This window comes from Phascolarctos cinereus, unplaced genomic scaffold, assembly GCF_003287225.1.
Source record: "Phascolarctos cinereus isolate Bilbo 61053 unplaced genomic scaffold, phaCin_HiC Scaffold_2;HRSCAF=192, whole genome shotgun sequence".
NCBI classification, from domain to species: Eukaryota; Metazoa; Chordata; class Mammalia; order Diprotodontia; family Phascolarctidae; genus Phascolarctos; species Phascolarctos cinereus.
In genome coordinates, this window is record NW_027555625.1 from 402,178,372 (window position 1) to 402,200,470 (window position 22,099).

Here is a 22,099-nt window from a genome sequence, read left to right on the forward strand (position 1 = left end):
CACTGGGAGGTATGTGCTATTATTAGACTCATTTACAGCAGAGGTAACTGAAGCACAAACAGGTTAAGTGACTTGGCCAGGGTCAGAAAGCTAGTTAGGGTTTGAAGCTGGATTTGAATTTAGGTCCACCTTGCTACTTACAAACTTTTCTGTCATCATCCAGTGTGAGGCTTTTCTCCTTTTGTTTGGTAATATTGTTTGCATAATTCATCTGCTAATCTATACCCAGGTTCTCTGTTTTCACTGTTATCTTAATACAGTATAATTTTAGTCCCTTTTTATACAAAATATTAGTGTGAAAATATGGCTTTCTGTTTGAGATTAGGTGGTAGGATTTTGTTGTCTTATTCACTTCACCATACTCAAGAATATCACTGTATAACTATCTGAAAGCTACTCTTCATCCCAAGAGGGAGATAAATTAAAAGCAAACCAGTACTAGAAGTTTGCCATACCTAGATAGCTGATTGAACTCAAGGTTTATATTGTTCAAATTTCATTTTTCAATTTGATACAATTCTATTTAAAAAAAAATGTGTCAACTTGCTGGTATGTCTAGGATACTTTGCTGGTCAAGGGGTGGGGGGGGGAATCAACAAAATTTATATAAGGTACAGTTCCTGCCTTCAGGGGTCTTACAATCCACTAGGGAGATTTTGAAGATAAACTAATAATTACAATACTCATCAAATACTTAGCAGAGCTGCAAACAAAAAGCTCTTTGAATGAGGAGGAGAGGCCATTAACCTAAGGAGAAAATCAAATCAGGGTTTGAGAAGAAGGAGGTGCATTGAATTCAGCTTTAAAGGATGTGCAGTAAATCAGAGATAATGTGGGGATGAAGATTTGTGAGCATTAAAGCAGCTCAGACTAGTAATTCCATATGCCATTGAGCTTTACATGGGATTCAAAATGGTGATTCTTGGATTGTGCTAAATCTAGACTCTCTTCCTTGACTTTAATTGTTGCTTTGCATATACTGAAGGCAAAAATAGGAAGAGAACTACTTTCTCTACTTAGTTTCTCAATGTTCGATTTGACTGATAATCCGTCCCTATGCCAAAATTATATGAAACTTCCCAGAAATCCATTGATATTGAAACAGAGGCTAAATATGGGTCCAGCTTTAAGATAAATCAAAATTCGGACTTCTTCAGTAAGACCATGTGGTCAGACATAGATATCATAGTATAATTTGTGATCTGCACCGGAATCACTGTGGTCTAGGTGAACGTATTAGTGAAGATAATATGTTTTCAAAGCCATTTCTTTCTTAATATTTATTATAGGAGATCTCTGATTGTCTCTTAGTGTAACTAAATAAATGGCAAGGCAATTTGCTATCCTCATGACTTAAATTTTAATTTTGAATTTTACTGGATTAGAAATTTAATTTTTCTTGCCTCCCACATACATTCTTCTCTTGTTTTGTGTAGTCTTTCTCAGTAGCAGCTAAACAGTCATTCAAGTCCCAATATCTGTAAAGAAAAAAGAGTATTGTTCATATAGCTGATAGCTAAGTGGCAAAGAGTCATTCTGTTCTAAAATGTGTAAAATTATTTGTAAAAATTTAATCAGACTGTTGGTAGAAATCAATTTCTGTACTAAAAGGTGGGTGTTTTCATGCTTCAAATTGATATTTGTTCTTTAAAAGCACAGATGTGTAGATGTACATGTGGGCAGTCTGCATGAGTAGGCATGCATGACATCAGGGTTCTGAAAGTGTCTGAGACAGGTGCAGTTCACATAGGCCGGGGTCTGCTTGAGAACAAGCCATCCCTTCTTCTATTCTGTGTTGATTGTCTATGTCTCATCAAAAATACACATGGTTGGATATTACTAGCCTGCAATGATTGAAATCTCAGCAAAACCACCTTTAAAATCTTAGATCATATAGCCAGTTCTATTGCAAGATGAAAAGGGAAAAGGAAAAGCACAGTAATATGATTATATTGTGCCTGTGGCCTGTGGGTATATACATATACCTATGTATACCCATGCATATTTTTTTGTGTGTGTATATATATATATATATGTGTGTGTGTGTGTGTGTGTGTGTGTAAATATTTTATTACCCTTATTCAAGAGAATGTAAGCTCCTTGAGGGTAGGGAATATGTTGGGTTTTTTTTTTAAATGCCCACATATAGCACAACACCTGACACATAGTCAGTGAAATAAATTCTTGTTGAACTGAATTGAATTAAGAAAATACAGTTGGTTCAATTGAATTCAACAAATATGTATAAATTATTTAATTAGTAAATTATTAATTAATTAATAAGAAATACTTATTAAATGTTTCCTTAGTAAGTGCTAGGCACTGGGACACCAAAGACAAAAAAACAAAGCAGCACCTGTCCACAGGGAGCTTACCTTTTCCTGGAAAGGTACAACATATGAAAACAAGTAAGGAAATGCCAAATGTGTGCGAAGTAATACCAAATAATTTTAAGGAGGAGAGAGTGCTGATAATTAGGGGGATCAGAAAAGGCCTCATGTAGCAGGGGGCATCAAAGCTGAACTTAGGGAAGAAACCGTGGATCCTGTGAGGTAGAGATGAGTAGGAAATGCATTCATGCAAGAGCACAAAGTGAGGAGTTGGATGTGGGAACAGCAGCTTAAATAGCCAGTTTAACTAGAGCCATGTATGGGAAGGAGAGTAACGTGATACGAGTGGAAAGGTAAGTAGGACCCAAATTGTGCAGGGATTTAAAATGACAGCCCGAGTATTTGGTATTTCATCCTTAAAGGCAAAGCACACATTTTGTTGTGTTGCTTTTTCCATTGTGTCTGACTCTTTGTGACCCCATTCAGGGTTTTCTTGGCAGAGATACTAGAGTGGTTTGCCATTTCTTTCTCCAGCTTATTTTATAGATGAGGAAACGGAGTTAAGTGACTTGCCCCAGGTCACACAGCTAGTAAGTGTCTGAGGTCAGATTTGAACTGATGAAGATGAGTCTTCCTGATTCCAGCTCCAGTGCTGTGTCTACTGAGCCACCTACCTGTCCAAAGCAGACATAAGGATCCTAAAAAAACCTGTGAATTGAAGGCAATTTTAAAAGGCTTACTTTTTTTCTCAGAGAAGTTCAGTAGAGGTATAGATGAAGGAAAGAAAATATTTCCCCAGATCATAATGCTATTATCATCAATATCACTGATTATATTTTCATGGTCGTATAATAATGTTAACCACCCTGAATGAATTCTAATATGCTATATGTTAATGCACAATTCTATCGGATATAACTATTTAGTATCATGAGATTTCGAGTTGAAAGCAACCTTGTAGGTTATATAGGTTCTTATTTTACAGATGAAGAAACTGAGGCTGAGAAGTCACACTGCTAATAAGTAGCAGTGGTGAGACTTGAATTCAGGTCTAGTAACTACAAATTCAGTAACTTTCAAATACACAGAACTGCACTTCCTACATAACAATGTTGTGAAACCCAGCTATAATATAATTCGCTTAGGGTATCAGTGAATGTTACATACCTTAAAATGTAAACTTTTTGCATGAAGCTACTTGATTATCCCTTATCACAACGTCATGGAATATATTCATTTCACCTGTATGGCTTAGGTAACGACAATGTCGCAGTTCTACTCTGCATTGTCTCATCCCAGAAACAAAAACACCAACAGTTTCTTTAACTGGATGAAAGTAACCTAATCACCATCAGTGGGAAAGCTGCCACTAGGACCTTAGAGCCTTAGAATTCCAGACCTCTTCCTTAGCCCACTTCTGTGATGCTAGATGTCAGAAACGACATGGCTTCCCTCCACAGTTAGAGAATTGGCTGCCAAAGCAGGGACAGGAGAAATGTCTCAGAGTCTGGTAAGACAATGAAACATGTAACTTCTTGTCCTATTCTAGAGAAATCAGAGGTGGTATTCAAGATCCAAAAACTGTATTAATTTACCAGGTATTACGGCAAAAATGAGGGCAAAGAGGATACTGTTAGACTTTATTCCTACTGTGAACAGATTAAGCAGACACCAATTTACACCTCATTGTTAAGAGTAACTGATTTTTCCATGAGTGAGACTACATTTACAAGTTTTGTAATTAAGCCAAAGGGGGAAAATGACTTTTTTCCCACCACAAATCATGAAACAAATATTTTATGTTAAATGGGATTCAATGTATATGAAAGCTACAAAACTATGATTCTCATCATCCTTACTATCAGTTTTGGGCTAAAGAAACGTCTTTCTCATGGTTTCACAAAGAAAAGAAATTAGTAGTTACAACAAATAAGGACGGTGGTGGGGGGTGAAGGATGGAGTGTGGGTACCATTTGGAAGGTCTTGAAGTTGTGAACTTATGCAAAGGAAGGAAACCCAATTTAGTTATCTAAAGCTCCCATTCATCTAGAGGACACTGTTGTTCATTGGTAAAACAGAACTGCAGTGACGTCCAGCAATCTAGCTCCTAAGTAGTTGCTTTTGGGAAGTTTTCATTTTTAGAAAAATTGAACATTAAGACCTCTAAGGACCAATATCCTTTATTCTCCCCATAGCAGAATCTGGTTGGACAAAAAGGCTTTTTTTTTGGGGGGGAGGGATGATGCTCTTTGCACAATTCAATTGCTGAGCCAAATAATAATTGTGGCACAAGAGAGAAAATGAGGTATGAGCAAAAGAGAGAAAATGGATGGTTTCATGTGAGATTTTCACAAAGATTGAGTCACTGAGGTAAAGGTTAAGCAATTCTAGGTCATGTCGCTTCCAAAATGACTGAAGTTATTTAAAAGATTGTTAGCCAAACATTGTTAAATCACAGAACTGTAGAGTTGGAAGGGACCTTAATAGCCACATAGCCCAATAGCCCTAATGTATCACTTCCTACACTTTAGCCAACAAGTAGTTAGACAGCTAGGTAGTGGCGTGGTTCGAGCACTTGGCCTGGAACCAGAAAGAGCTGAGTAGAAATCCAGCATCAGACACTTCTCCCATGTGTGACCCCAGGAAAGTCACTTAGCTCTTATCTGTCTCACTTTCCTCAGTTGCGACATGGGGTTAGTAATAGTGCCTACTTCTCAGGATTGTTGTGAGGATCGAATGAGATAACGTAACATTTGTGAAGGGCTTCACGTGATGCCAGGCACATAGTAGGCGCCTGAGAAATGCTTGTTCCCTTGCCCTTCCGCTTTGGTCAGAGATCTCCTAGTGAGGAGGACCCACCCTCTCCCCAGGGACCCCATTCTACTTTTAGGTAGCTCTAGTTATTGGAAGGGTTTTGTTGGCTTGTTTTCCTCATCTCAAGCTTTAATTTTCCTCACTGCAACTTCACTCATTGCTCCTAGTTGTCTCCTGTGGGGCCAAAAAGATTGAGCTTAATCCCTCTTCTGTATGACAGCCTGAAAAACATTGTGTCCTCCCCAGCCTTCTTTTCATCCTGCTAAACTTCCTCTCCTCCTTCAACTAATCCTCAGATGGCAGAAACTCTAGCCTGTGGCCTCGCAACCTGAAGGCCACACGTGGCTCCCTAGGTCCTCAAGGACATCCCTTATTCAGTCAAAGGACTGCACTTGAGGACCTAGAAGGCCACATGTGGACTCGAGGCCACAGGTTCCCCCACCCCTACTCTAGACCCTTAATCCTTCTTGTTGCCTTCCTGTGGATATTTTACTCTTTGGAAATGCTCATCGTGCTATATGTGTTGTACTCCATGTAAAGAGTCTGGAGTGTCCTCTGAGGGCTGCCATAATCCCATACAGAACACACACATGGAGTTGGGTTCCTATCTGAAACCAGTAACTGGCTCTTTTCTGCCTTCACGATCAATCAGGCTAGTCTCCCAGGAGGAGATGATAGAGAACCCTGTTGTGACCTAGGGCTTGTTATGGCATCAGTTCTAATTATAGTGTGTCCCTTTCAGGCTTGGGGTTTTGGCCCCTAACACTTTCCTATCAGAGTTTTGTGAAATGGAAGGATAGGGCAACGCAGCCTCACAGGATGAAAGGGTTTATAAGCACCACTCTTCCCACCTCCAGCCTAACTCACCTAAAACGAATCACTCCCCGATGATATCTCCTTCCCTGCCTGGCCCCTTCCAGGCAAATGGTCAACCATGGTGTGCAGGGAGGGAAAAGGAAAGGAAATGAGGGGGGGGAAATAAAGGAATGGCTAATAAGGGAATAAGAAAGAGAAATTACTGATTTTTCTGCCTCTAAAAACTGGCACATTTTGATCATTTAGGGGTTGTGTTTTTGAAGGAGTCAAATCTCCAAACTACTAGAATATTCCATTTTTGCTGTAAATTACTGACAATGCTAGGCATGGATGTTTGAGATTTATTGGCACATGAACTGGTAGGTTGAAAGAAGAGTTGACCTGGAGGATCTGTATGATTTTGGAAAAATGACTTGTGACCTCACTTACCTTCATTTGTAACATGAGGGGGGATGATCTGATGACCTCCAAGGTCCCCATCCCAACTTCTAAGTTTATAATCCTCTAAATGGGTACCCACTTATTTCCCAAGTGACTAGAAATAGATCTCAGGATCACAGGATGCAGAGTGCTAAGGGACCTTAGACAGCATTTTAGTCCAGCCACCTAATTTATTAGCTCAGAGGCTAATAATGTGAACAAAACTACCTAGACAGTAAGAACCTCAAACATGTCTAGTTCTGTGGAGCTATGGTTAGCCTAACAAATGGCCTGTATTTTGTAAAGGGATTTGGGGGGGGGGGGGAGTTGCCTGGTGAAAGCAGGCATTTTAATTTTAAAGTTTACCTAGCAGGCTAATCCTATTTATGTGGTGTTAGATCATTAAGACAAGTTGCTGTACTTCCAGGAAGAGGTGCTACATTCTTCAGAAATATTTGATGAGGTCACTAGGTAAATAAGCAAGTTCAGGGCAGAAGTTCTTTTGGTTTCCAATGAATTTTGAAGAGTTATCTGGACGTTCATGAAAAGTGGTAATTCACTTACTACTTTGAATGTATCACGGCATTCTGTCAGTTACCTCACCAGCTAGTTCTATTGACCACTCACTGTGTACATAATATTGTGCTTAGGACAACAGAGGCAAATTACATCAATTCTTTGGGCCAAGACAGACCCATTGTACAAATTACAAAACAGTAGTGTGGGCAGGTCCAAAGTAGCAGTGTGGCCTGTAGAAGTGCCCAGCTTCAGTCCTTTGAAACAGAAAAATCTGAAAGAACACGGGAGATGATAAAGTACCTTCATTTACATAAATTCAAATTATTTTCCCTTACAATCTCATTGATCTTTACATCATCCTTCAGAGATCAGTGCTACTTATCCCCATTTTACAGATACAGAATCTGAAGATGAGAGATTCAATGACTTGCTCATCAAGGTCATGCACTGAGACCATGGCAGTGCTGGGACAAGAACATGGCGGAAGTTCTTTCCATTGCCCTATGCTGCCTCTCAGTGGTGCACATCAGCTTTCATGTCTTTTCTATATTACTGAGTTTGTTAGAAGTCTACAGTGACAAACGAAACAACCAACAGTCTTCTATTTTTAAGGGAAAACAAAACAACAAATTGGATACATTTTAAACAGTAATCACAAGAAGAATCATTTATTAACTTATTGTTACAATGGATTTGCTCATTTATTTTATCTTTCACTCTTGTCCAAAAAAAAATCACCATTTATTTTAGCTTAGTGAAATTTGTATTAAATGGTATTCACATTTTTCAAAATAGTAAGAGGCTAAAGATTAAAGAACCAATGTGTGAAATGAACCATTGAAGGGCTTTTATTGTATGCAAATTTGGGAATATACTTACCTTTCAAGGCCTCAGTTTTCTCATCTGTAAAATAAGGGGGTTGTATTAGATATATAAGGTCATTTCTAGCTCAAAAATTTTACTCTATTCTATTCTGGAATCATGGTATTTCTATCATTTAGGTTGATTGAGTCTATGAAATTTTCTATTTCTGTGATTTTTAAAAGAAAGAATTAAATTTGTGCTTAGAGAAATAATGAACAAGTGGGGCAGCATGAGTGCAAATTTTACTGGTATTTCTTAAAAGTAGAATCATTAAATGTCATGCACTTCAAGATGCACCTTTGGACACATACTTTTCAGGAGTATACATTTGTTGTAACTACATCGTATTACGCTTTTTAGTTCATATCTCTCCCGAGCAGCTTTCAGAGGTTTTCAAATATTCAGCACCTGAAATTGCACTGTTTTATCCCAGATTTTACAAATAGCAGTCAGATTATTGTAAAACAGAACTATCTGATAAGTCAGGTTGTGAATTGCTTTTGTGATTGTCATAGGTAAGAGTACTGCAGAAGCTGACAGATGCTGCGGCACATGGGTTACTGTAAAAATAAAACCTGTAGCCCTGAATGCTTTTCTGATGAATATGTTAGAAACTATGATCATTGTACAGCTTCTGCTCGGGTGCTTTCAAATGTTCTGTATTGAAAAACATCAGTAACAAGAACCAAATAGTTCACCAAAGCTTGTATTCCACTCAATGGAGGGGAAGGTGAATTCTTACTTAGAAAGTTTCACTGAGGCAAACACTATCCAGTCCACCAGGGGAAGCAGAAATTCAAAGCAATACAAGTGATTTTTTTTTTCCTGGTTTGCTTTCCATTTTGACTTTATGATTAGGCTGCCACATCTTTGCTTTTCATTTAAGGAATGTACTCATTCTTACAAAAAGAGAATCTGAGAACAGATAGGCCTGAATTCTGTTTCACAGAAAAAAAAGCAAAAATGCCAAAATATGCTAATTAACATAAGCAATTTTTTACAAACAAAATAATTTATTTTGTAAAGGGATTTGGGAGGGGGGGGAGAGTTGCCTGGTGAAAGCAGGCATTTTAGTTTTGAAGTTTACCTAGCAGGCTATATAATTGCCTAAATCAGGTCTGGTATAATATTTGATAAATTAATTTCAAGAAATAACTCATAATCCCAAAGACAATTCTTCAATGTCTTATTTTTCCACGTAAAATTTTGAAGCCTGAATAATAATGGCCTTTGCTGAATAGATGATTCACTAAAGGGTGTCTTAAGCTTTCAAGGAATCTTCCACCTTTATGTATTCTTTTCATTAAAATAAAAAAAAACCAAATAAATAAACAACCTTCCCAAGATGGTTCCTGAGGATGGAATTTCAAAGGGATTCAGGCAGAAGCATCACCTGTGCAGAAAATCTCCTCTAAACGCTCCCCCACCCCCACCCCTTCATTCTCTCCCTAGAATGTTTTAATTGGGCCAGAAATCTCTTGAGCTTTGCTTCCCAACCGTTTTCTTCCTAAGGGAAAGCCAAGCCCCCTGAAGACATAGGGCTATTCCAAGGCTAGCTTTGACCCCGAGGGCAGGATATTCAAGGATTGAAGAAATCCTTTTCCTGAAGATTAATTGCTGCTAGGACATTACAGAATGACATCCAAAGTATATGTGGATCATCAGAGGAAAAAAAAGTGGAGATATAGCAATTGTAAAGCTGTAAAGGGATTTAGAAATCATGTTATCCAACCCCCCTTATTTTGTGTTTAGAGAAAATGATATCTAGAGAGATTAAGTGATCTGTCCAAGGTCACCCAGCTAGAAAATGTCGCAGATGAGTGTGCTCTTTCCACTACCTTATCTGCTTCTCCAAATAGAATAGAGACCTTTGAATATAGACTGTGATAGCTAGAAGTGACCTTAGACATCATCTGCTCCCGCCTGCTTATTTCCTCATGAGAAAACTGAGGTCCAGAAAAAGAAAATAACTCACTTATGATTACCCAGATAGTCATTAGCAGATCCAGTGTTCAGAATGCTTTGCTTAAGGTCATTTAATTAGTAAATGGCAGAGCTAAGACTGACACCCAGATCTAATAACTCCAAATCCAGTGGTCTTTCCATTATACCACCATACCTATCCCATCATACTCGTTTTCAAAAATATGTGAAAACTTAAATCACGATACAAGAAACATAACAATCTGATAGAGTAAAACAAGGCAGTATATAATTAATCATATAGGGGATAGGGGGTTTTATTTGGAATCAGAAAGTCCTGGGTTCAAATCTTACCTCTTCTATGAGTCAATTAGTTCTTCGTGGGCTCAATTTCTAAATCTGCAAAATGTGAATAATACTGTTTGTAGTGTCAAGGTACATTTAGGGAGAACAGTAAGATGACCCAGTTTGGTAGGAGTATAGAATTTGAGAAGAGATATAATTGGATATAAGACAGTAAAGATAAACAGAAGTATGGAGATCCAAGAATGGAACACAACATTATAACTGCATAGCTGTGTGAGGGGGTTTGAAATTTGTTAATTAGCATCTATAGTCCTGAAAGAGAATGAATAAGGACCTAAAGAAGTCTGTATAAAGAATACAAAAGCTATCAGTTCAAGAGGGTCTACTTGTCACTGTGGTCTAATGGATAGAGAGCTGGTCTTGGGGACAGAAGAACCTGAGTTCAGGACCCACGTCTGCCACCTGCCAGCTGTGTGACTCTTGGTGAGCGCTCCCAGTAATCTAGGCTAGTCTGTAAAATAACGTTGTAGAGAAAGTGCTGACTTGAATCGGGAGAGAAAGTCAACTCATTGGATATTTTTCTCAGAGAATGCAATCATAGTTCCAGGCCCTATTTCTATCCTTGTAAAAAGGGGGGGAAATACAATCAATAGTGATTGGCTGACTGAATTTTTCATTTTTCATTCATTCGCATTGATCTCATGTCAACAAAGTCTGATAGCTAGCAGGGACTTTAGAGCTCCTTTTGTTCCTTTCTCATCAGCATTAATTGTCATGAATGATGACATCACAATTGCATTTTCCAAAACGGCTCCTAGAGCAATAGGTAGTTAGTTCTCCCTTCTCAGGGAATGGCTTTGTGACACGCTCTTATGCCCACTATTGAAGTTTAGTCGACAGCTTTTCTTCCCCCCCTTTTATTAAATGGAACAATCTGAATGACATCTGTGAATGCCAAGTTACCCCAACCTGCCAAAAAAAAATTTAAATTTCTTCCAATCTTGGTCAACAAGAAAATTCATTCTGACTCTATCTTATAAACTCTTGAGTAGTATTCAGGATATCTTAAACATTTTAATTTGGTTCGACACTTAAGTCTTCATGAGAAAGGAAGAGGAACCACAACAGAGTATTATTGAGCATTTCCTATGTCTAATACAGTGTGCTAGGCGTTTTAGTACGAAGAGTTATAGCTTCTGTACTCTTGGAGCTTACAGTCTCCTTGGGGAAATGAGTCACATACATTAAAAGAGAATTAACAAGGTAAACTAAATAAAGTATGTCTCTGATTTCATGGATGTAGGAGCTTCCTTCATGGAGGCATACTATGAGCCATCTATACCTTGGAGTCTTAGATAACTGAAGCTCAGAAAAGTTATATAACTTGAATAGCTAGTAAGTGTCCAGGGCTGGGATTTGACCCCAATCTTCCTGATGCCACTCCACCTACTATCCCACACTTCCTGCTCACAATCTAAGATGGGGTATAATGATACAAGATGGGGATGGGGATTTGATCTGTGATTTCCTTGGTGTGAGGAACTCCCAGTTGAGGAAATGCAGCTTGTGACATCTCTGTAATTTATAGTCTTAGAGAACTGCCTAAAGCACTAAGAAATTATGTAATCTGTCCAGGGTCACAGAGTCAGTAGGTGCCAGAAAACAGAATTTGGACCCAGGTCTTCCTGACTTTAAAGCTCTATCCATTATATCATACAGCCTCTCAATGCTGTAAGATAGGATACATTAAGTCTCAAGTTGGTGGTAAATACATAAAAGAGCTAAAAGGTAGAAAAGGAAGGGGGAAAAAACATTCTGAAATGGGCTGATTGAGAAAGGCTTGTGGAAGGATCTAGAACTTTGGTGAGGTTTTGATGAAAGGGTGAGATTTAAATCAGTAGGAAAACATAGACAGGAAATCCTAAATAGAGGGAAGGATAAGCCAAGGAATCATAGAAATGGGAATAAGCATGATACCTTGAGGAAATGAGTAGGACCAGTTTAGCTTGAGTAGAGGTTTTGAATAGGGGAATAGTAACAATTAAAGTTGCACATGCTATTTGGTACCAATTTTGGAGGGCCTTGAATTTAAGATGAGGCATTTGAACTTTGTTCTGTAGGAATAGTGAGGTTTTTGAAGATGAGCAGGAGACTGACTATAGGTATTACGATCAGTCTGTCAACAAATCTTGGGGAGTAACCTAATCAAATTAGAGCATTAAGAGGATTAATGGATTGAAAGGGCAGGAAATAAAGGCCAAGAATCCAGTTAGAAGACTGTTGTCTAGGCATGAGGTTGTAAGGTTTTGCCCTAGGATGGTCAATGTTGGAATAGAAAGGAAGGAAGGTATAAGATAATAAAAAGAAATCATTAAAAGGATTTGGGACTGATTGGATATAAGGGCTAAGGAAGGACCTAGGGAAATTTTTCATGTTTCAGTCTTGGGTAACTTGAAAAACCACTGACACTGGTCTTGGAAGGGGAGTTAGTTTTGGTGAGAAAGATGAGTTTTCTTTTAGGCCTATTGAGTTTTGGGTGACAGCAAGATATCAAAATAAAAGTCCAAATACCTAGTCAGAAATGAGGAACTGGAAGTCAGCAAGAGGTCAAAGAACATAAACTCTAATCATCTTTGTAGAGGTGATGAAATATTGAGTGTGTTCTACTCTTCCTGTGTTCTACTGTGTGAATTGAGTGTACTTCAGTGTTTTCCAGCAGAGAGAACTGCAAAAAAAAAAAATCTGCCATCTGATATTTTGGGGCTGGACACCAGGAGAACTGACATATGTTTTTTGGGTTAGCAAGTAGGTTGAGAAACTAGAACCTGTTAAAGAGGGTCTTAAAATCTGTAAATGCTTTACTTGACCAATTTCTGAGTATATCTTTGTCATACCCATTCAGTTCAATAAACACTTTACTAAGACTCTGTGCAAGGCACTCTATTGACTTCTGAAGCTTCCAGAATGAAAAATATTGAAAAATAACTCTGAATCTTTGTCATGGTATCCTCACAGCCCAAATCCTTGCGTAAGCTGTGAACTCCTAGGTTCGAAGATCTATAAAGTACTAGAGGTCAGGTACTATTTTTGCTTTTTCTTGGTAACCCCAGTGCTTATCATTGCCTGCCTCATAATATGCATATTGATTGGCCCTTTGATTGATTAGACTTTAGAGATGATCTAGTTTTAAAGAGGGGGAAACTGAGGCCTTGATCAAGTGATTTATTGGAGGTCACCCAGGTCACAGTTAGCTAGCATTCAAAAGCAGGTGTATACCAATATACCATATTGAAATTAAAAACAAATGCTATCTTATGGCATTAGAATTATTAGACATGGAAGAAAGGATCATCAGTTGAAAGGTATGCCAGTGTCCAGGCCTTGAATTGCTGGTACTAACCAACACCGTTTTTTGCAAAAGTAAGCATGGAAAGAAGGCTATAATTTGTTATTTTAGCAAACGGCTTGATCTCATACAAGAACTGAACTAGGAATATTCAATTTATATTGCTAGAGGTTATTATTTGAGACTTTTAGCTAGGGAATAAATCAGTTAAGCATCATAGAAAAAGAAATGGAAATGGAAGGAAGTCAAACACAAGTTTGAAGCAGATTGAAAAGAAGGGGAAAAAAGCCCTTTCCTACTCTGTTCTAGAATTGCACCACACAATTAAAATGGTATAGTAGAAATAATGACTGAAAACTCAGTTGTTGGACTTCTAAAGAAAGAAAAGTCATTATCACTTTTGGGAGAAATATCAGAAACCATTTATATTCTGGCTTTTCAACCTCACCTTCCATTTCTGCCTCCACTCCTCCGTCTTCTACACCCCCCCCCGTCCCCCAGCTCCCTCATGTATATACCCCCATACCCAGAGCTCACTTTATCTTCAGTTACGTAGTAAGGAGGGGGAAATACCTATAAAACGCACATCGGGAAACACAGGTTGTGCAAGCGCTAATGTTTTGGTGGGTTTTTCTTTAAAGTCAATTATCAAGACGAAGCATTCTTTCCTTCTTTTGTTTACCGGTGGCAGTTTGTCAGCAGTTATGATAAGTACAGTTCCATCTGCCAGTAAAACTACATTGCAAATTGCTGTAGAAATTAGCAGCTTTCATTTTTGCCTACATAAATAAATATGCGAAATAAATTGCACATAAATGCATCCTTTAAAAAAAAATCACAGGTACGCTGCACAGTTAAATGCCAATCAGACAAAACCAGAGACACATTGTGATTATCTCAGTTTTCAAACCTGGAAGATACACGGATGTGTTGCTAAATGAGAGAGGCAGTATATCATGCTCTCTCAGATAAAAACAGAAGCTGCTAGACACTTTGGCTTTATTCTGAGAATCCTTTGCCTGAAAACCGTTCTATCTTTTCCTTCGACCTCTCTCTCTCTCTCTCTCTCTCTCTCTCTCTCTCTCTCTCTCTCTCTCTCTCTCTCTCTCTCTCTCTCTCCCTCTCCCTCTCCCTCTCCTTTCTCTCTCTCTCTCTCTCTCTCTCTCTCTCTCTCTCTCTCTCTCTCTCTCTCTCTCTCTCTCTCTCTCTCTCTCTCTCTCTCTCTCCCTCTCTCTCTCTCCCCTCATCTCTCTTCTATCTCTCGCTGATGCCCACACGCTCTCTCCCTCGTCCTCCTTGCGCTGTCTCTTTCCCCTGCTCATTGTTTTCTCTCTCTCTCTCCCTGTCTTTGATGCACATACGTTGTCACATTCCATTGACTCTCCCCTCTTCTCTGTTCTTACACTCCAGCCTAGTGGTGCTTTCGCCAGAGCGAGCAGCCTCTCAGGCGAGTTTTGGTCATGTGTGCAGCTCAGTTTGATCGAGCGTTCCTTTTCTGCCTTTTCACTCTTACAAAAGATTAAAAGGTGGCGTCACATTGTTCCCCTGCTCCTTCCCGCAGGAGCGACTTAAAAGGGACAACAAAAACCAATCACTTTCAATAATCATTTTCTTGCCGGGGAAAAAAAAAAGGTGGAGGGGGGAGGTGGTGCTGCTGGTGGTGGAGGGGGGGTGGGCTTAGCTGTTGTAATTTGAGACTGGTGGTGAGGATTGGGAAGGCTAGAGATGCTTCATACTGCTAACAAGGGAAGGAAGCCTTCAACTGAGGCAGGTAAGACGTGTCTGAATCCGAGTGTTTTACCGGGTGGCTTTAGTTAAATCTCTGTTTCCATCGTTTTGTAATTGAGAAAGGCATCTGCCGCAGAAGACAGCCGAGATTCTCAGTCTACTTCCTGTTGTTTAAGATATAAAGTACCTGTATTAATTTTGATGAATTGGAGCATGCAGCAAATTCAATTGAAAATAGATTTGTATAGCAGATGCATTTATACTGAATGATTTCTCCTCCCTTTTATATTAGGTGAGAGATGAGAAATGTGGTTCTGGTCCGAGTGGGACTTTGCATTATGTTAAATTCCGAATATTCTCTCCTTAGGGAAAAGAAAGGGGGGGGGGAGAAGAATTTCAAATGTTAAATTTCAGCTCCAAGGCTTTAAACTGGGGAGACACCTGACATTTGGAAATGTTCTTCGAACTGAACTTTCGATATGTTATGACAATTTTTTCAGTGGAGGTTTGAGCAGGGATAGAGTTTAAGTCTGTCTAGTGGGGTTTGTTTGCCTGGAATTTTGCTGGTTGAATAGCTAAATGCTCCTTAAGACCTTCTATTAAACCTGTGTCAGGTTGATGTTTCGTAAATGGAGATTAAGTACTGCGCCGTGTGAAATATGGAACTAAAACATAAACTGTAGTATGTTTTAGAAAAGTAATGGACAAACAATTAGGATAGCTGATTTATGACGGTTTTCGGAGGACAGTCAACTCTAGAAGTGCTGTTCACATCCATGTCTGAATTGTAAGCATCTCAGCAATTGAAAGGTGCTCGTTATCAGGCTGCTATCTGTATGAACTTTGCATCAGGACCCTTAGGATAATATGTATATACATATATATATATATATATATATATATATATATATATATATATGCAGACTTTCAGTACAGCACGTTTTTAGAAATGTGCCCCCTTTGTGCACTACAAATAGCAGTTTCTACCTCTGATGGCATTTCTCCTTTAAAAAGCTTGAGAAAAAGAATCTAACGGCTTAAGTTAATTTCACATTCAGAGGAAAGCAAAATGGGACGCCTTCAAAATTGAGTGTAACTGCCATTATTTGTTCTCAAAGTTTTTATTCTTGGTCTTCACTGATTTTGCTTCTTGTACCTTCTGTTTTAAAATTTATTGCCGGCTGGAGTGGACTGCGATTTGGGAATGCAAAGAGATTTCTCTAATCAGCAGGAGTTGTCCGTGTATATAGCAGAAATTCAGATCACAGATACATGTCTATTTCAGTCAAGTTTTAAGGCTGAAGCTGAAATGTTGGAATCCATTTTAATGAGTTTATTTTTATTTCGAGGGATCTGTATTTTAAAAGTATGGTAGTAAATCAGTTCAGCTGGATCAGTTCTAGAAAGGTGACTTCAGTGCCTACATGAGGTGTGATCACAAAGAACTGTCTCTATATTGTAGCCTTACTGAGCTACCCTTGCGATAGACGGTAGAGCAGATGGAGATTAAAATATTGGTTTGCTAACTTTTTTTTTTTTGCTTTTCCCAAGTTTTCGACCTTGTTCTTGCCTACCTCTCTTGGCGTGTCTCTGCTCTTTGCCAGACCCTTTAATGGCATCTCGTGGGTGCAGCCCCTCGAACATGTTTTTTAGGCTTAGAAAGTACTCTCACACGCCTGGGAGTGAAGACCAAGCCCCAGAGCAGACTGGCGAGGCAGAGTGTCTTTCATCATTGTTCAGATGTGGTCTGTAATAGAAGTTCCCTCCAAGATCCCCATATTTAGACAGTAACACTAATTTTCCCGATATGAGGAATTAGAAGAGAAATGGGATATATAGGAGGAGAGAACCATGGTTACAGAATTATGTTGGACATAATACAGTGATCTATCGAGTTCTTGAATAATACCATATAAAGTTTTCTTAACTTAGGTGGAAACTTTGTGGAATCATTCTGGGCATTTTATAGTCAAATTCAGTCCTTTAAAAATATACTTTCGAGCTCTGGCTATACATAGATGTTTAGTGTTTTATCATTCCATGTCATCATGCTGATTATTTTTAAAACAAATGGTGAGCAGTAAGAAAAATTATATAAAAAGCTGTAAGAAACATCAATGCACTTTATATAATATCAGTCTTTTACTGAAAGGACAGTACCTTAGGGAGCAGAACAATAACATCGAAGTTGAACCTTGACTGTATCCACAACACTTAACCCTGCTAATACCAGCCATCGGTACACGTAGAAATACAGAGGCCAAAGACCCAAAGATACCTAAATTGGGGCATAGTGGAGGAGGAGTACCTCTATTGTAGACTGGATGCCAGGTCACCTTGCATTTGTTAGGCAGGTGCTAACCAAACCTTTCTTTACTCTAACTATATGATTCATATAAATAGCATTTTTCTGATTTTTCCAGTAGATGTTGCTGGAGAGCAAAGGAAAGATCATTTTTACGAGAAAAAGAAATGTATTAGGCTTATAAAAAGCCAAGGGGGAAAAAATCCTACCCCTCAAACTCTGCTGATAACATTTTACATAATTTGTTAATTAATGCATAATACTGAGTCATGACCATTATTATGGACTGCTATTAAAACCTGAATTTGATTCTCAGATGGTGAAATTGTTCTCTTTAGATCCTATACAATGTCTGTTTTGCTTTTTTTCAGTTTTTAAAAATCAAGTTAACTGCACATTACTATTCAGAACATTTCATCCCTGAATACTAAAACCCTTTAACATGCAAATATGATGTCAGAGGAAGAACTGAAATAGAATACTCTTAGAAGAGTAATGATCAAACACATTATAAAAATATGCACCAGTTGCCAACATGTAATGAAATATTAAGAAATTAAAAGCATGCAGCCTCTAAAGTAATAGAATTTCATTGCACTGAGACTGTTTTCCCACTGAATATTAAATGCTTAATAGGTCTAACCGTAAAACAATTGAAAACCTACATGTTTGTCACTGAGGGTCTTTCATTAAATGATTTTTAAAAAACTAACCTAGAAGGATTTTCCTCAGAATAGGAAATATAATTAACATTAGAAAGTAATGTTAAGTGAAGAATTGCCAAAGCCATAGACCTTGATGGAGAAAGAAGTGGAAATAGGGTAGCAGATTGCAGGTTTAAGCATTAGAAACTGAGATGACTTATGTTGAAATTACTATGTTAGTAATCACTCTGATAAAATGACAAAGAAGTCCCAGAGGAGCAGAGGAATCTAGTACACAGACACTAACTGATGCAATTTCAGGCAACCACTGACCTCTATCTGTGGGAATATTTATTTTTGGAAATGATCAACTAACTGATTTTAGATGTGAAACAGAATTTTTTTTCAAAATGTAAAGATAGACTTTGGGCACTGCAGAAGCAGCTTTAGCTAGGACTTGCATATAGAAATAATACTGCATATCCATTGGTTTAATACCCTAAAAGAAAGATTTGCTAGTTGGTTTTCTTCTGCATCTAAATGCTTCCTTGTCAGTTTCTATCCCTGAGGTGTGAAATGCTCTATAGGATGTTTTGATTTAGCACCCATTCATTCCTGTTTCTGTGAGTAAGACATTTCTATTTAGAAGAAGTGTCAGCCTCTTGTATTTTCTAATTAACACCTTAAGTCCACCAGGGTGAAGTAGTTATGGTTATTTTTGTTGACTTTTGGCAAATAAATGTTTGCATTTAAACTGGTATTTTGATTTTTTTCATTCTGTTTCTCTGCAAGCAAAGCTTCCCATTTTGGTAATTGGGAGGTTAGGGTTCATTGTTATTATTATCGTTGTGGTTGTTCACCCATCTTTTCAACCATATTTATTGAGTACAGACAATGGTTAAGGCCCTGTGCAGGATGCAAAGTTATGTAAGATGAGTCCCTTCCTGCTTTAGAGATCACAGTCTAGAAGGGGTGATATGACATACATATACAGATATCTATAGTTCAAAATGTTATTCAATTTCAATTCAATTCAGCAAATATTTATTTAGTGCCTACTGTATACAAAAAGCAGACTCCCCATCCTTATGGGATTTTATAGTCTATAGTAATCTAAATTCCATGAGTTGTTCAAATGAAGTAATCTCTAAGTTTAGATGTTATTCTTCTGGCAGTAAGATGCTGTTGACATTTAAATTTTGTTTTGTTTTGTTTTGAGTCAAGTGGCAAGATCATGACAGTGCCTTAGGAACATGAACTAGTGGTTCTGTTCAGCATGGCTTAGAGTAGGGAGAGTGCAGAGGCAAGGAAACCAGTTAGGAGGCAATTGCAATAGCCAGTGTGAGGTGGTAAGGCTCAGAATTGGGGTGGTAACAGTGAAATAGCTCTGGGATACACTGTACCTAGCATAATTAGGGATGTTTCTTGCATATGCCAGATTCAATGTCATGAGCTTACTAGACAGGAACCATGTGTACATATTTTTGTTTAAAATTTTCATGAGGAAAAGCTGGATCTTTCTCCCGAGAGGAGAATTTCAGTTCAGTATTATCGGCATGGTCTTACTATTATAGAGCCATTACCAAAGAGGGTTATGTTTATCTATGTTCTCTTGTGTCTTAGATCAGGATGGAGTTTTATTATGTTTCAAGTGTTTTCCTCTTTGTGAGAAGGAATGTACTTCATTTAATGGAATTAACTTCCATGAATCATCTATTTTAAATCACATGGAAACAAACTTTGATTATCTAACCTTGAACTGTTAATGTCTAGTGTGCTTAACAGAGAAGCTCAGCTATGGAGGCATTTCTGTGTCTCTGTGGTAGAAATTTATATTTAAAAAGAAAAACATGTAAGATGCTACCGTTGCATCCCTCCCAAAGGCCCATAAGGATGAGAAAGAGTGCATGCCGTAATCTTTAACGCAAGTAAAGGGGTTGGCTTGCCCCTACAACCATTATTTTTTTTCAGAAATGTGAGTTCACCAGTGTTTATGATGCTGGAGCTACCAGCCCTGTAGAACCGAACTACTGATAATAAGCTGCATTTTTGTCCTTCAGCATCTTGAATTTAATTTAATTTGTTCCATTTACTTTTCCAAGCCTTTCATCTTCTCACCATTTTAATACCATCAGAGATGGGGGTGCTGTCCATGACATTCGCACTTGACATCATCAGACACAAAAGGCATCACTCATACACTTGACTGAATTATAAAGCAAGGAGAAAAATAGATTCAGAAGGCACAGGGAATATTGTTTAGTAAACCACCTGTGCTGTTGGTATGTAGCCCCCCACCCTCCATTCCACGCTTCTCATCTTATGGATGTGCTTCTCTATATATTTGCTGATGTATCTGAGAACCAAGGAAGGTGCAAAGCCTCTCAGATTCTGGAGTGCTACTGCATATATGGTCGCAGACAGTGGAATTGTTTGTATTAATAAAATGAGAACTGACAAAAATCTCCCCATAAGATCTAACTCGATTATTTTCATCTTTTATTTGCTAAGCATTGTCAGGGTGTTTGATGCTGTATGGGAAGCTAGAGCCTTCCACTTGGAAAGCTTTCTCCTAAGTTTTATTAACAGTAAGCTTTAGAGTTAAATGTTCTCTCATCTTCCCCCAAAAAGGAATAATTTATGCCTAAAAAAGAAGTCCCACTTGGACTCTTTTCATTGTGGTGATAGAGGACCCCCTTCTCTTGGGCACCTTTGTTGGAGTTTCTTTTCTACTGTTAATCTCAAAACTCTTCCTTTTTCTATCAGGCATCTGCTTCCAGAAGGAGATGCTGAGCTTTGACAGCAGTACCTTGCTCTGGCCTCACATAACCAGAGGCATTTGGGATCTTCCTGATTGTGTATAGCCTTTCACAGAACAGATAAGAAGTAACATCAGAGACCGTGATGATTTGTCCAAGAAATTTATTGAGGATTATTTATTAAGGCCGTGGTTCTCAAACTCGTCCACAGTAGTAGAACTCTTCAGTTGAAACAAAACTTTGGCAGAACCCTTGGAATGAAATCCTCTAAAATTATCCTTTTAATGCCTATTAACAAGCAACTTAAGGTTCATTAAAAAACAACAACAAAAAAAAAACTTAGGGTGTTTCAGAGTTCCTTGCAGCATAATTTTAGAAACACTGCATTAGGGTAAAAGATATATTCAGACTACTATAGGCCATAGTTTTCAATATACACAAATCTGGTTTGTATAAAACAGAGAGCCCAATACTGTACTATTTTCCAGACGTTGTGTTTCTCTCTCCCTCTTTCTGTCTCTAGGCATTATATATATGCACATTTATGTATACATATGTGCATGTATAAGTGAATGTGTATATATGTATAATATATATTATTTTCATAATGTATTAAAAATATACACACATATACTATATATGTATATATATGTATATGTATGTGTGTATGTTTATATATAGATAGATATATAGATAGATATAGATATATAGATATGTTTACATAGATATAGATATATAGATATGTTTACATAGATATAGATATATAGATATGTTTACATATCTATCTATATATAAATACACACACATATACGTATATACACGTATATAGTATATGTGTGTATATTTTTAATACATTATGAAAATAATATATATTATACATATTTACACACTCACTTATACATGCACATATGTATACATAAATGTGCATGTATTCCAAAAGGTCTTGTTTTAAGTGTGTAGCCTATATTCACACTGGAACCGATTAAGGGATCAATTGATTATGCAATGGCCCTTGAACTTCTCTTCCCATTCTTATTCTGAGCTGTAAATTCATAGTAAAATCCCCTCCACCCTCTGACTTAAAAAATATATATTATATATGTTTTAAAACTAACATATTATTATCAGATCATGTTTAAGTATTTCAATAGTATTACATCATGTTCAATGTTGTGAAACTCAGCATTACAGCCAGGTGGATTGGTTACCTGCAGGTTTGGGAATTCTACAGCCAAGTTTTATCATCATTGTTCCATTCCTCTGAATATCTCATACTGTGGGAAGGTGCCCAACATTGGAAAAGATTCTTACAAGTGGCCCATTTT